We start from the raw sequence: 13,576 nt of genomic DNA, 5'->3' as shown, positions 1-13,576 counted from the left end.
GCAATATCACAGCCCATTGCAGACAGAACAGAAAGAAAACAAAGAGAAATTGTGTACCAAAGCAAAACACATCAGAAGAACATCTGCTGCTTTTACCAGGAATACCATATGGCCAATATCTGAGGTAAGGAGAATGAGTTCATTCATTTTTAAAAGCAAAAGTAATAGGTCATTCCTTCCAAGTTAAGAGAAAATATGCCTGTTCCCCTTTCCCTGTTACAGACACAGCATTCCCAGTCCAGATACAGCCTTCCAAGGAACTGGTACTGTCAGTATTCTGGCCCAGACTGTCAAACTCAGGGCACTTTCTATGTCAAGATGCCAGAAAGAGGAGGATGAGAATGTTTATGTAGGAGTTTTGCTTAGTCCTAACATAAGTCTGGTTTATCCACAGCCAAGTCAGAGCTGCAACACTGAAAGACCAGTTTTGACACCAGCAGATTACAGTTAGCACTCTGGAACTCTGCAGCATTTGGCAGCAGTAAGCATGGTTAGCACAGTACATCTCAACCACTATGGTGAAGCAATCTTCAGTTCCTGAAAGAACTGCTCAGAACTGCAACCAACACAGTTGGTTCCAATCGGAGCATCCAGAAACAGGTCTTTCTTCAAAAAATGTGAGGGCAGGAGCATGGCAGCAATGTTTCTAACATCTTGCAGAACACTTGCCCGCCAGCTGAGAAAGCTTCTACTTCTGCAGTGCTACACACACATGGATCTGCCATTCAGCAAAGGTACAAGGCAAGAGAGACAATCTTAATGCATTCTCATTGTCTCATCAAAAAACCCAAACCAGATCACTAAGGTCTTTTTCAATTTGAACACCTGTTGGTGGGTACCATTTAGCTGTGGAAGCAGCTAAGACCCCTGACACTAGCAAAGGCCCTCAACAGCTGCCAAGATAGAGCGCACAAGTTAATTCACCTCTGTAAGAGTCCCGCCTTCCCAACAAGATCTTGCCATATTTGCTGGTTCTTCATTCTTCCCAAGCCTGAATCCACACTTGCTCTCTGGAATTCAAGTATTCAGTCTGTCAATTGAGTTTCTGTTGCCAGAGACAGATAGCAAAAAGGATTAGAAGGACTTCATTGCAGTGCTGAGCAGTCTAAGCCACAAAGAGAACACAGTATAAAAGCCTAGTCTGACAATCAAGTGCCAGGAGTAAATAAAATGAAAAATGACAGGCCAGATTAACTAGTGCCAGCATTACTTCCCAGATCCATTCACATCACATGTCCCAGCCTCCCCTCACCACCTCTTTAAAACACTCAGGTGTGGATCCAAGTATATTATTGCCCTGACCCATACATCTCACGTTGTATTTGCTCTCTGCCTACAAAAGGGAATTCAGGGAGTAAGCCAGAGATGATTCTTATTTGCAGAGTAATCCATAAGTGTCTCCAGCAGAGCCAGCATTTGTTTACAGGAAGACACAAAGGCAGTGTCCCAGATACCTGGTGTACAGCTCTTGTGTGGAGCTCAAGTCCACTGCTGACACAGCAAAGGCTTCTTCAGCCTCCTCCCAAGGAGTAGGTGGAAAAAGCAATGCAGCACAGAAGAGACCCAGACAGCAAGTATCTCGCTTTACAGCCCCACAGCCAGAAAGTGCCAGAGGCAAAAGGAGATGACATATCAGAATTTTACCTACTGCTAAGCTAAGTACTTCCTGAGAGAGTTATCTAGAAGTCTCATCTTAGGAATAGGAGTTTTATCTTTTAAGCTTATGAAAGCCAGCTTTTGATGATGAATTTGTAGAACAAAGTGTCATTTTCTTACATGTTTTGCCTTCATCATTTACTGATGATCCTACGATAAAAGGATACATTTCACACCAAAGTGCAGCAGAAACGGTGCACTCGTGTGGTGTAGGAGGAACCTAGGGAAGCTGAAAGGTGAATGCAGGCTTCTGAACCTGCAGGCTTTTGAACCTAAAGCCTTCTGCAACTCAGGCTTCTGCACACAGTTTATCTTATTGTTATGTAAGTGTTTCCTCTGTCACCAGAAGTAACTCACAACCAATTTGTCCCGAGATGTCTAGTCTCCATTTCTTCCATGTGAGAAGGAAGACTACTGCCTATAAAAGCATCTCATAATTAAATGCATTTTCAAACATAGGGCAATCAATCAGAAAGGTTGTACCACCACAGTTTTAGCAAATCAGAAAGGCTGTAGCAAGCCAAAGGCTACAGGGAGAGATCTAAAATGGACTTCCATAACAAATACTCCTAGGCTTTTTTTTGTCTAGTATCATTCACTCTGCTTGTGGCTAACAGCAGTCAAACCATAACAGACTTGCTACAGTTTCCAGAAAGGGCGGATTTTGCGGTGACAACTACAATCCATTGTTTTCCTGTGTGAAACCTGGGATAGTTTGTCTATTTAGGATCACCTGAAACCAGAGCTGGAGAGTGATCCCTTTGCATGTGGAAGCCTAAGAAGAAAAGGTCAGAGCAGACCAGCAGTTGTGTGTGTCACCTCAGCAGAAGCACACAGGACTGCAGAAAATGACAGTGGCTGAAGTTATTCTGCATGTGGCACCTGCCCTCTGCCGAGGATAAGGAGGTCAAGGGGACAAGGCCAATACACCACAGGACGGACAAAAGACTTTTACATTGTCTTTTCCCAAGTTTGTCCTCAGCTCTGTAGTGCCAACATTAAACTTCATTACAAGAGCCATGATTACTTCTACCTTATAAGCCAAGCTTTGCCTCAAAACTCTCACTTTGATCTGTGTATTTGTCACCTACCCAATAACTAAAGGATTTTTTCCCCTGCAAATTAAAAGAAGCTTCAGGTATAAGCAATGCCACCCAGCTGCTCTGTCAAGGTCTGAACTTTAGATACAGGACAGCTAGGTTGCTCATCACCTCATGTAACACAGAGAAGAAAAGTAGCAGCATAGCCAAGCCTTCAAATTTGGAAGGATCAGATGTATTCTGTGGGATACCAAAATAACCACACCTTTGTCAATGAGCACACTATGATCTGAAAAGTAAAGTAACATTTCACCCTCCAAACGTTTTCATAATCACACAAACAAATATAGAAAAACTTCTGCAAAGATAGCAATTTCCAGTTGACCAAGTCCCTTTACATAGTCTGCTCATGAGGCATTAAGAAACCCCAGAACAACGGGATTTTTGGTTTTGGAACACCAAGTATTTCAGCTTTCCTACCCAGTGAAGTCTGGTGAGGAGACACTCCTGTTTGATGCAAAAGGAGGTAAGGTCTAGCTCAGAGCTACTGCTCTGAGCAGAAGGAAATCAGCAGCAGCACCTAAATGCTTTGCCTCCCTGCGGCTGCTCGTGCCCTGCACACCTACAAGGTCACCTCCTCCCCGTGTGCCTGATGTGGCTGGCACAACCCTACACCAGCTTGGCAACCTTACAGCCTTACACATTGGGAAAACCACAACATAATGAAGTCACACACAGGCATGCAGCAGCCACATGGCACACCCTACTGCACTGGAAAGAGCCATTAATTGTGGAAGCATATAATTTTTACTCAATGAGCTTTTGCTTATGTACTTCAGCTATTTTAGCTCTTCTTCCAGAAGATATCAAATAAGACCATCCTTTGCTACAGAGTTACCTACAGAACACAGACAAGTTACTCAAGTGCAAGGCTCACTCCAGCAATCTTCATCATAGAAAGGCCAAGGAGAAGGAATGGGACTTAAGTTTTAGTACCAATAAAAAGCTGGATTAAATTAACCTAAAACTTATTTTGCCGAACATATCCTAAAGGCAAAAACCTACAGCCAAATGATAATTCTTCCTCACAGGAAGCTAATGAACATCACTGCATTCCAAGAACTAGCTCCTGGACACCAGGAGACTGGTGGATTGCTGCAAGGTTTGTCTTCCCAAATGTAGTCATATCACCAACATCTTAAGAGCAAGGTCACATAAAAGAAACAGACTGTTTCAGTTTCAGTTAGTTACATTTTTATGTGCCTTTTTTTTCTCCCTTACCTTCCTCCATCGCACGTCACTGGCCTTTGACTGGGATTTGTGGTCTCACTTGGAAGCACTGCCTAGCACACTGTAGATTACACCTTGATTACAGACAGATATATACTGAGGAAACTGATCTACCCTCAAAAATTGCACTCATAGAGGTGTGCAAAAATTCACAAGTGATCAAAACAAGCTCATCTAATTTACTGTGCCATTTCCTGCAGGTGCTTTGAAAGGCAGGAAGCTTGCAGAGAAGCCAGGCAGCAGCTACGCAACAGTCATGGCACTATACAAAACTTGCATTAATACTGTATACACTAATCAACTTCCCTAACCTCACAGGTATTTTTCTTTACACACCAATAGGGCCTCACCTCCAGAGCTATCAGTCTCTGTTCTCATAGGCAGTGCAAATCAAATAGCTTTTTCAGTATCCAATTCCTGGCTAGCAGGCACAGTCTCACTCCTCAAGGCATTCCACACACTCTGGATGCAACATTCTTGTTGTACTTCCCTTGGCCAAAAGGGGAGAGGATCTCTGCAATAGTGTTTCCAACATCAGGTGAGGAGGGTATAACAGCAATCACCTTTCATGGTGCTACTCTGAAGTAACTCTCCTGAACTCATGGTATAATCTCAGTATACTAAAGTATTAAGCCAGCTTCAAAAAGCTTCCTTCAAATATCTCACTGTCCTCCTGAACCTCACCTACATTCAAAATCTTTTTTTTTTGTAATTTAAAAAACAGGCTGCCTTCTATACTTAGACAGAATTCTACCATCATCACATATGACATTTTTGGCTCCATAGCCAAGAAGAAGTCAACAACAAAAAAGACTAAAGTAATTGTGAGTCCTAGAGGAAAAAAATGTGTAGAAAAAACTTACTGATTTTACATTTAATATTGATCTTTGTGGCATGGAAGACAAAAAAAACCCTCTGTTAGTGCATCCATCCTATAAAATTCAACACTTATGGGGATTAAACAAATTGAAGAGTCTGTGTGTGCTGCTGAAAGGGAAGAAAGTGTTGCCTTTAACTTCTCTGAGCACCCTGACAGTGCCTGGCTGTATCCTCAGAGTTTAGGATACACACAAGCCCTTGTTAAGACACAGCACTGTGTTTTCTAAGCTGAATATCTCTCAACAGCTCCAAGTACTACTTTAAGTAGATAGAGGGTGCAAAATTTCCCTATGTACTGGGAGACTGTTAAACAAATGGTATAAAAAACCCCAAAATCAATGTTGGCATAAAAACCACAAAATCAATGTATGCTTGACACAGAAGCAGTCAGTTATGCAGTAATTAAATGCACAATGCAAGAGGACTACAAAATACCCGCTTGCTTTAGCAAGTACAGTTGCTTGACACCAAGTACATCAGACAATAAAAATAAATCTTATCACATATCTCAAATTCAGCAAGGCTTGTCTGGAACAATGCCTGGAAAGCCTGCAGCAAGCACATCACTCTGTAAGATGCCCAGCTGGAGAGGGTGGAAAACACTGGGCACAGGTAGCTATGTCTACCAAGCTAACAGAGATCAACTTACTTTGTTTCAAATCACAAAAGATGAGCAGGATGTTGAAAAGTGATAGAATATGAATAACTAAGTCCAGGGCACTCATTTGCAGGAAATCCCTGAAAATGCGAATCAAGGGTAAAGAAAAGGTAAAATCAACACCACATACATCTCTCCAGGTTTTATTTTCAGGTTGTAAAAGCAATCACTCTGAAAATGAGCATTTCCTGGGATTTAACAGTTGTTGGGTTAATAGCACTAGCAAAGGCAGTTACACCAAGCCCATAATTTTACCCACATAAAATCTACCATATCTGGTCATGATGTCTCTTCTGGATATTGTCAGCAGAATCAACCTTAAAAAACAACATTGTTTAGAAGTGCCGATAAACCCCTTCCCACAGCTAATGTTTCCATGCAGGTTAGCATCAAGGAGCCAGGCTGGATTACTTTGAAATGTACACCCTGCATCTGTGTGCATAGTCACTGGCAGAAAGCACTCCAAGTCAGTCACCTCAGTTGAGCATCTTCTGAGGGAGCCTTTCTCCCTCTGCCCCACTACCTTTTCACACATGTTTTTTAGCTCAACTTACCTAATATTCTATGTCTACATAGGCAAAAACTGGGCAGTTTGCAAAGAAATCAGATTTTTACATCATCACTGCAGGACTTCTCCAATTCTGCATTAAGGAAAAACACTCCACCAAAATGAAACATGAGAGCATTGCACCAATATGCTCACACTAGCTGTGCACACATAGGCAATCTCTGTCTTCTAGGGAAGATCTTTAACTTGTCAAAATCCTTCCATCCCTCTTCTGTCCTGTACTGATACCAAAAAGGGTCTCAAACCACCCTGTGGAGGAAACAGCCCCTAGTGAAAGATGGCAAACTCCCTCACGAATTCACCAGAAGGCCAGCCCAGCCAGAGCCAGTACAGATTATCCATGGAGGATTGCCACCATTGATCCTCAGAGAGCCCACTATCACTAACAGCACTGCTATATAAGCAGACCTGCTTTTAGCAGCACAAGGATGAGCTTCTCATCAGCTTCTTACTGCCAAGGAAAAGCTAAAGAGGCTAACTCCAAACACTTCTTCCTTCTTCTTGATCTGCATGACATTTTTAACAGCTCTGTCTGATGCAAGCATTTCACATGAGACATAACCATATTTTCACCCCTGTCCCTTCCCCATTGTCACAAATAAGATGTGGTGAACAGGCACTATATTCTGTGTTACATCACAGGCAGAGTCATATTGCACTATATACTTAGGTTTCAAGCTTCTCTCTGATGCTGTGCAGATTATGTTTAGGCTGAAAGCAGATTACTGGCACAAACCAAAACATTACCTAGGCTGCACACGCATTCACTCTAGGAAACTTACAGAGCTCTTTGGACGAGGGATCAGAAGTTAGTCTCTTAAGGAATCCTTAAAAGTGTCTGAGAAATAACACTTGTTTGCTTTGGCCAAGAAGAGACAGAAGGAAAAACACCTTCTAAATTTGAGTTACATGTCCCCAACATGTAGCAAAAGATCCTGCTGCATTCAATTCAATGTGTCTTGCATCAACAAAGACTTGGGATTTTTTACTTAATGAGTAAAAAGATAAACACACACACATAGCCATCAAGAAAGATATTAAAATAAAGTGTACAAGTATCACCCAAGAGCATCCAAAAAAATCTCCTAATATTTAAGTAAACATTCCTAATGAGGCCTTCTTAAAACTTGAAACTTTACACTCAAGGTAGCAGTTACAGAAAACAAGGACATCATTAAAAAGAGAGGTAGCAAAGGAGCTTAATACCTTATCAATGCTAGAGGGTTCTGAGGGGAAGAGGGCGTAGTCAGAAGAATTATCCCTATCTTGATTAGCATCAGAACAAAGGCCCACATTAGTTTGTCTGCACTAGGACTCCCTTAGAGTGCTGGATAATAACCTGCTTGAAAGCATTAAAGGGATTTCCTCCCCACTTCACCTCCCTGAAATCTACACCCCTTCTCTAAAGGGGGATAAAAGGATAAGGTCCAAATAACAGCTTTATAATTTAATTCTCTGAAAGACATATCTGGGTAGCTTTTTACAACTAAAACATCAAAGATACAATACACAAGTATGATCCTTCTATGATAAGTTTTCAAAGGTTACATTTGGGAGCAGGTAGGGGAAAAAAAAATCAAATCAAAACAAAACCTATTTTTTGTTCAAGAGAAAAGGTCATATAGCACAGGTGACTTATCATGCATGCTTAACTCTGGAAGGCAGGAAGGACTTCAGTAGTTTCTTCAGCAAAACCAGAGAGTGGTACCAGAGTGGAGAATACAAGGAAAAAACAACCACAGCTTGTGGTATCTAAACTACACAAAAACCAGGTTAACAGTGGAGTAAAGAAAAATGCTAAGGCATGACTACAAAGGAGTCAGAACCTAAGAACATTTTAGAATACTTCTGTTTCAAAAGCTAGAGATGCTAACACAAGTGGCTGTCTCACTGCAGGATAAGAACATGGAAGGCAACACATTCTGCCTTCAATATACAGAAGAGTCACGGCATTTGGACAAAATGCAGGTCTTAAAAGCAAAAACTCAGGAAAAACAAAGTAACAGCATCAGCTTTCATCTTACCTGGTATTGACACAGGCTGGCATACAATGGTTGTCAAATTAGCCAGATTAAACTGATGATTCAGCGACAATAGGTTGATTCACACACCTAGAACTGCACAAAAAAGCAGGTATTAGCCCTGTAAGTACTAAGAATGGCACTCTGTCACACAAAAGAGCAGGAGGCTTGAGGGGTAGAAGTAGTTCTATTATGTTTTTAGGACACAGGCACACAGCTATGCTTCTGTTACAGACATTACTCAAAAAATTCAGATCTGAGTCTGAGATGTACTGCACAAGTTACTCAAAATTAAAGAATATGCAAACTATCCTCACACATTCCATTTAAAAATCTCAAGGTAAGAAGAGAACAGTTTCAAGTGCAGCAGAACATTACCAAAAACATTTTTCAGCAGCACTCAAGTTTGCTTGATGGGTTTTTTTTCAGCAGGACAGAAACTTCCCAAAAGTTACCCAAAATACACATACTAAAACTACACCAAGTCCAGCCATCAGATACACACATGCACTTTCAGTGATTGCAAATACTGCATACTTCCCAGATAAGCATAACAGAAATTTATTTCTGTAGTGCCAAAATTCACAAGTATGTTTCGCTGTCTCATCACTGTATACACTCTTCTTATTCAGCACTACTACTAAAAATTCCAATACTTAAAAATATGGCTATTAATAAGGCAAACCTTCTCCACTTTGGGAAGCACAACAACAAACTGAGAACTGGGAAAACTGGTCATCCAAGTGAGAGCAAAAGCTATGCAGCTGAAAGGAATTTTTGTCTAGCCTGCTTAAAGATCTCCTTTTTTGCTAAACATTTCATTGTCACATTTAAATGTCAGCTTTTTAAGTCACAGAATTGTGCAAGGCCTGCAAGACAGGAAACCACAAAGAGACCTGAGATGAAAGTTCTCACAGCTAATGAAATGAAAAGTAAACCTAGCAAACTGCTCTTCCCATCTCTGATATGCTTAGGAAAAGACACAAACTCTGATCTTACAACCTTGCTCCCCGTACCCATGAAATTCTTTTTAATTAATCTCTGTTAGCAAGTTTGTATGGTTTTGTAGTCTACTCATATACCAGGGCAAAGCTTGCAATGAGTCTCCAGCATGCTTTTGTTGCACATCACAGAATGAGTCTGCAGCATTTCAGGATCACGCAGCTCTTTGCAATTGTGCTTTAGCTTATAAAGACATACTACTCAATTTTCCTTAGGGAAAACAGGACCCTCCCTTTCCTGAAGCAAGCAGCATGCCCTTTTTGGACTTTGAAAAGGAGTGAGGGGCCCTCAGAGAGAAGCTGGCTTTAAAGCTTTCAGGATGATCGCACATATGGCCACTGGCTGGCCTGTGGCATATGCGGCGGCAGATGGAGAAGTGAAGCTTTCATACCCTCTGAGCAATGCTCTGCAATTTTGACACTTCTCTTGAAAAGCAGCTATGTCAATCACCCTCCCAGGCTGGTGTTTTGGCACAGAAGAGATTCTCCTCAGTCTGCGTATCAGCACCAAAGGATAACCTATACAGGGTATTTTAGAGGCAGTTTCTGTCTTAGCTTTCAAATATAATGAATCCATACACAGCAGAGAATGATAACTTATTGTTGTCTTCACTGAACATCAGCTGGCTTTTGGCTCATTAGAGAGCCACACATACCCAGTATGCACTTTCCTTTAAAGGAGGGGTGGGGGGAGGTGTTTTGATTAACATTAGAGCACCTTACTGGGTCTCACAAATAAAATGCCTTTTGAGAGTGGTCAGCACAAATGGGCTCCAATACCCAAAGGGGATTCTAACACATCCCCTCATAAAACTGTATTAGTGGGGGCTGCTCTAATATATTGTCCTTGAAGACTTTTAAGAAGTTATTTACAGAGAAAAGAAAATCCAAAGAGCATAAATATGTTGAAGATATTCAAGCATTTCACTAACCTATAGGTTTAACACTACACATACAGCTCCTTTCAAAGCAAGCAGCCTTTAACATCATTCTCAAGCTCACTCACCGCAATTGGGGGGTTGGGAAGGGTGTTGTTTGGTTTTGGTTTTGCTTGCTAATTTTTTTAAGACCAATTAATCAGCAGGGTTTCCCTCTTAAAACTTACGTACCCCTAAAGGTCCTGCAGAAAGAGATCTAATATACCAACATAACTTCTTTTCTATCTCCATTCCCTAACAGGCTGCAAATTTGGTTTTGATCAGAAATTGTTGCAATTCCCACTCGTTTTATTACAAAATCCCATTAAATCAATGCAAGGAAAAAACAGGAACTGCAGTGAAGCACAGCAATATTATAAACTGTGAGGAAAATTAGTTGAGGAAAAATGTAAATGGCTTTGAAGTTTTCTAAATGGTCCTGGCACTTTTGAAGTGTAAGCTAAGGGAGCCATGAACAGAGACACGGTATTGAAGCTGGTTCATTTCTGAGCATGAGGTTAAAATGGTGCACATTTCAGCCCTGCAAAGCTCAACTGCCTACCAGGAAGTTACTCCTATGGCAAGTAAGAATTAAACACTGTAAGAATTAAAGCCATTCTATTCTGTAGCACAAATATGACGTGGTGTTTTATTTACCACATGAAAGTGATTCCAGTGGCCAATTTCCCTTGACTCTGCTCAACCAGCTCCAAAAGCTGTACTTTGCCTTGTTACAAGGTTACCACAGCAGTGATGACCAACCCATTCCACTCAACACTCACTTATACCAGGAAGCCAATTTACAGCTGATGGGCTGGTTGCCACGCTAGCAGCTCCCCTCAGGGAATCACCAGAGTGACATGAGACACAGAGATCCCTTGTGCTGCAGACAAAGCTCCACTTTTGGAGCCTGCCCACTGTTCAACACACACGGAAACAGAAACTGGGGGGACAAGTGAGATAGTGGGAAAGCAGTAGGGGTTTTACACCTCTAACTCCTGGTCCTGCAACTCTTCAATGTGAGCTTCCTTAAAAAACTGCCTTGAATTACTACACACAAATATTTAAAATAAATAAATAAGCAAGCAAACAACAGGCCAGGCTTTCACTGGTCTCTTATTAGCATCACTATGCTTGGTCTGAAAACAGACTGTGCAGACTACATCATGTAGTAAGCCATGTGAGAGCATTAAGCTTCCTGTGAGAGAGCAGTAGCTGCCACTGCTCAATAACAAAACAGCCAACATACGAATGGCAGATGAAAACTTTTCTCGTACATACAAAAGCTCACTTCCTGACATTTATAGGAAGTATTTCTACTGATTAAAGTTAAAATCAATTTTTGCAGCTGCATAAACAAGACTTCTAGCAGAGTCAGGGAAAATACCGTCTACATCAACTACAGACTAGCAAAGCCAGATGAATTACACAGATGGGCTTAAAAAGACAGAGAGTGCTTCACTGAAGTAATCTACCTGCTCCCAACTACAACTACTCTGTGCTGTAGGTTAAATTCTTACATCTGAAATAATTCTGCTTGTACCCAGAGTAACTTAATGACAAGAGATTAAATATGTATGATGGCATTTCTAGGACATGACACCTGTCACGACAACTAGACATAATTACAGACTAGTGTATTTTGGCAAAAGAAATCTACTCTAAATAATACCACAATACCTTTGCTATATATGGGTTAATTTTTCCCTTTCCCTGTTCTAGGAAATGTCTTCATGTTTATATTTACATATTCCTAAAGCAGAATTCAATCCCTGTTGCCCCTCCTCCCTCCTTCCCAGTCTTTCAGGCAAACAGGCTGTGGGACCAACCCTGCCAGTGAAAGATGCCTCTCCCAACTAAGCCTGATCAGCTGGGATCAGCTGGTTACAGCAGCCAACAAGTGGCTCAGAGGGCAGAGGAGCTGCAAGGAGTCCTTGTGCCAAGCAGAGTGCACAAAAGGACATAGTTCAAGAAACTTTGGAGCAAGGCTTCCAAGCTACTGTCCTTTCATGCAGTTATTCACAGATAATAGGCTTCTCTGGAAGTAGCTCAGGCAAGGAAAAAGAAATGCAACTTTCAAAAGGGAAAAAAAATACAGCAACAGTGGCCTGACACAGACCCTGAGTGCAGCATCCAGCCTTCCTGGACTGACAGAGGCCAGCAACTTCTGCTCACAAAAGCAGAACAAGCAAGAGCCATATTTGGGCAGTACAGCAGTAGGCGGCTGTGGTGTGAGCAACTACACCGATAAAAAGCAGAAGTGACGCAACAGGAGCAGTCACAGAAACCCAAATCTATGGTTAGGATGTTGCACAGCTAAGGTTAAGACCATGGCAGGCTGCTCTCACTGAGAATTGAAACAATTCTCGAGGCAGGAGCAAAGCAGCAGAAAACAACCCTGACCCCAAGACAGACTAAATTCCACCAAAACCACTACGCTGCAGGCAGGACGCACACTTAGTGACTCCAGTTACCATTACTTGCTGACTGCCCAGGCAGCTCTGCTCAAGCAGCCATTTCAATCCACCTTCACACACTGCACTAAATATAAACTGCTGATAACTGTGTGGAAACTGTTTCAGCAGAGACACAGAGCGCTGCACGACTCAAGGGCATTGGGTCCTCCTCAAAATCTGCAGGTGGTCAATTTGCATGACAAGCAGAGAGAGAAGGGGACAGAGCCAAAGTCTCTGCTACATTTGTGGTTGGGAAATTTCTGTCTTGAGATTAGTACTTTCCCAGACCCATACTTTAGAGAGTAATCTGCCTTTAAATAGGATATGGGGGCACCTGGGTTTTGACAGTAACTTGTCTAAGAGGAGGTTATGGCTCCCTTATCATGTGCTACTCTGCTCTACAGTGACCTTCAATTTTAAAATCTAGTTAGATTAAGTTGCAGATCTTTCAAGCACATCCTTCACCCAGTGGCTCTAAAAGAAACATACTTTCCTACTTTCAGATGGTACTGTCTTTTCTAGTGATCTGTAAAACACTCATTTAAATAACAGGACATGCCAATGTAAGAGGGAAGATGAAACTGCAAACAAGAAAAAGAAAACTAGTTCTTTCTCAAAGTTTTGCTTAGAGAATTACTACCAGAAACAACATGAAAGTTACAAAGACAAAATTATGATCTGTAAAGCTGCCAGTGCCACAATCGGCCACCAGATTACACTACTAGAAAGAATTATTCTCTCTTCATGAAAATATACCCCCCAAAAAAGCATGTCATGAAAAGAAGAAAAAGAGGGAGACTTACAGAGATTTATGGCAGACACCTGAAGAGGTGGATGAAATCAAAGATAAACTGCAGACACCACAGAGAGCACCAATCCTTAGAGTACTGGCATTTAATATGTAAATTCCTTCTCTGCTTAGGCATTTTGCCTCCCTTTGATGTATACAGACAAGTTCAAACTAGAGATGAGAACTAGGAGAGTTCCCTTTCTCCATTATCTCAAGATTTTTTCTTGTCTAAGCAACAGTTAAGTGCTTTAACTATATCACTTTTGCATCTGTTCAGAGGGGAAAAGAAAAAAAAATCAC

General features: G+C 41.5%; 1 protein-coding gene across 9 annotated transcripts in view; it reads right to left on the bottom strand.

Moving 5' to 3' along the window:
* Positions 1-13,576, bottom strand: part of SUSD6 (sushi domain containing 6) — a 93,284-nt gene that overhangs the window by 64,265 nt on the left and 15,443 nt on the right. For 7 of the 9 annotated variants that reach the window (XM_071427165.1, XM_071427163.1, XM_071427164.1 and 4 more), the window contains one exon: positions 8,116-8,208. The exons of 1 other annotated variant lie outside the window; for it this stretch is intronic. The gene's annotated coding sequence lies outside the window, so the exon portion shown is untranslated. Of the gene's footprint in view, positions 1-5,514; positions 5,536-8,115; positions 8,209-13,576 lie in introns of those variants that run through there. One more of the 9 variants, XM_071427170.1, reaches the window with a different exon arrangement.

This window comes from Agelaius tricolor, unplaced genomic scaffold, assembly GCF_023055355.1.
Source record: "Agelaius tricolor isolate 1412-34295 unplaced genomic scaffold, bAgeTri1.0.p SCAF_5, whole genome shotgun sequence".
Lineage (NCBI taxonomy): Eukaryota > Metazoa > Chordata > Aves > Passeriformes > Icteridae > Agelaius > Agelaius tricolor.
Note: the sequence above shows the minus strand (reverse complement) of the source record. Positions and strands in the feature narration are given on the sequence as shown.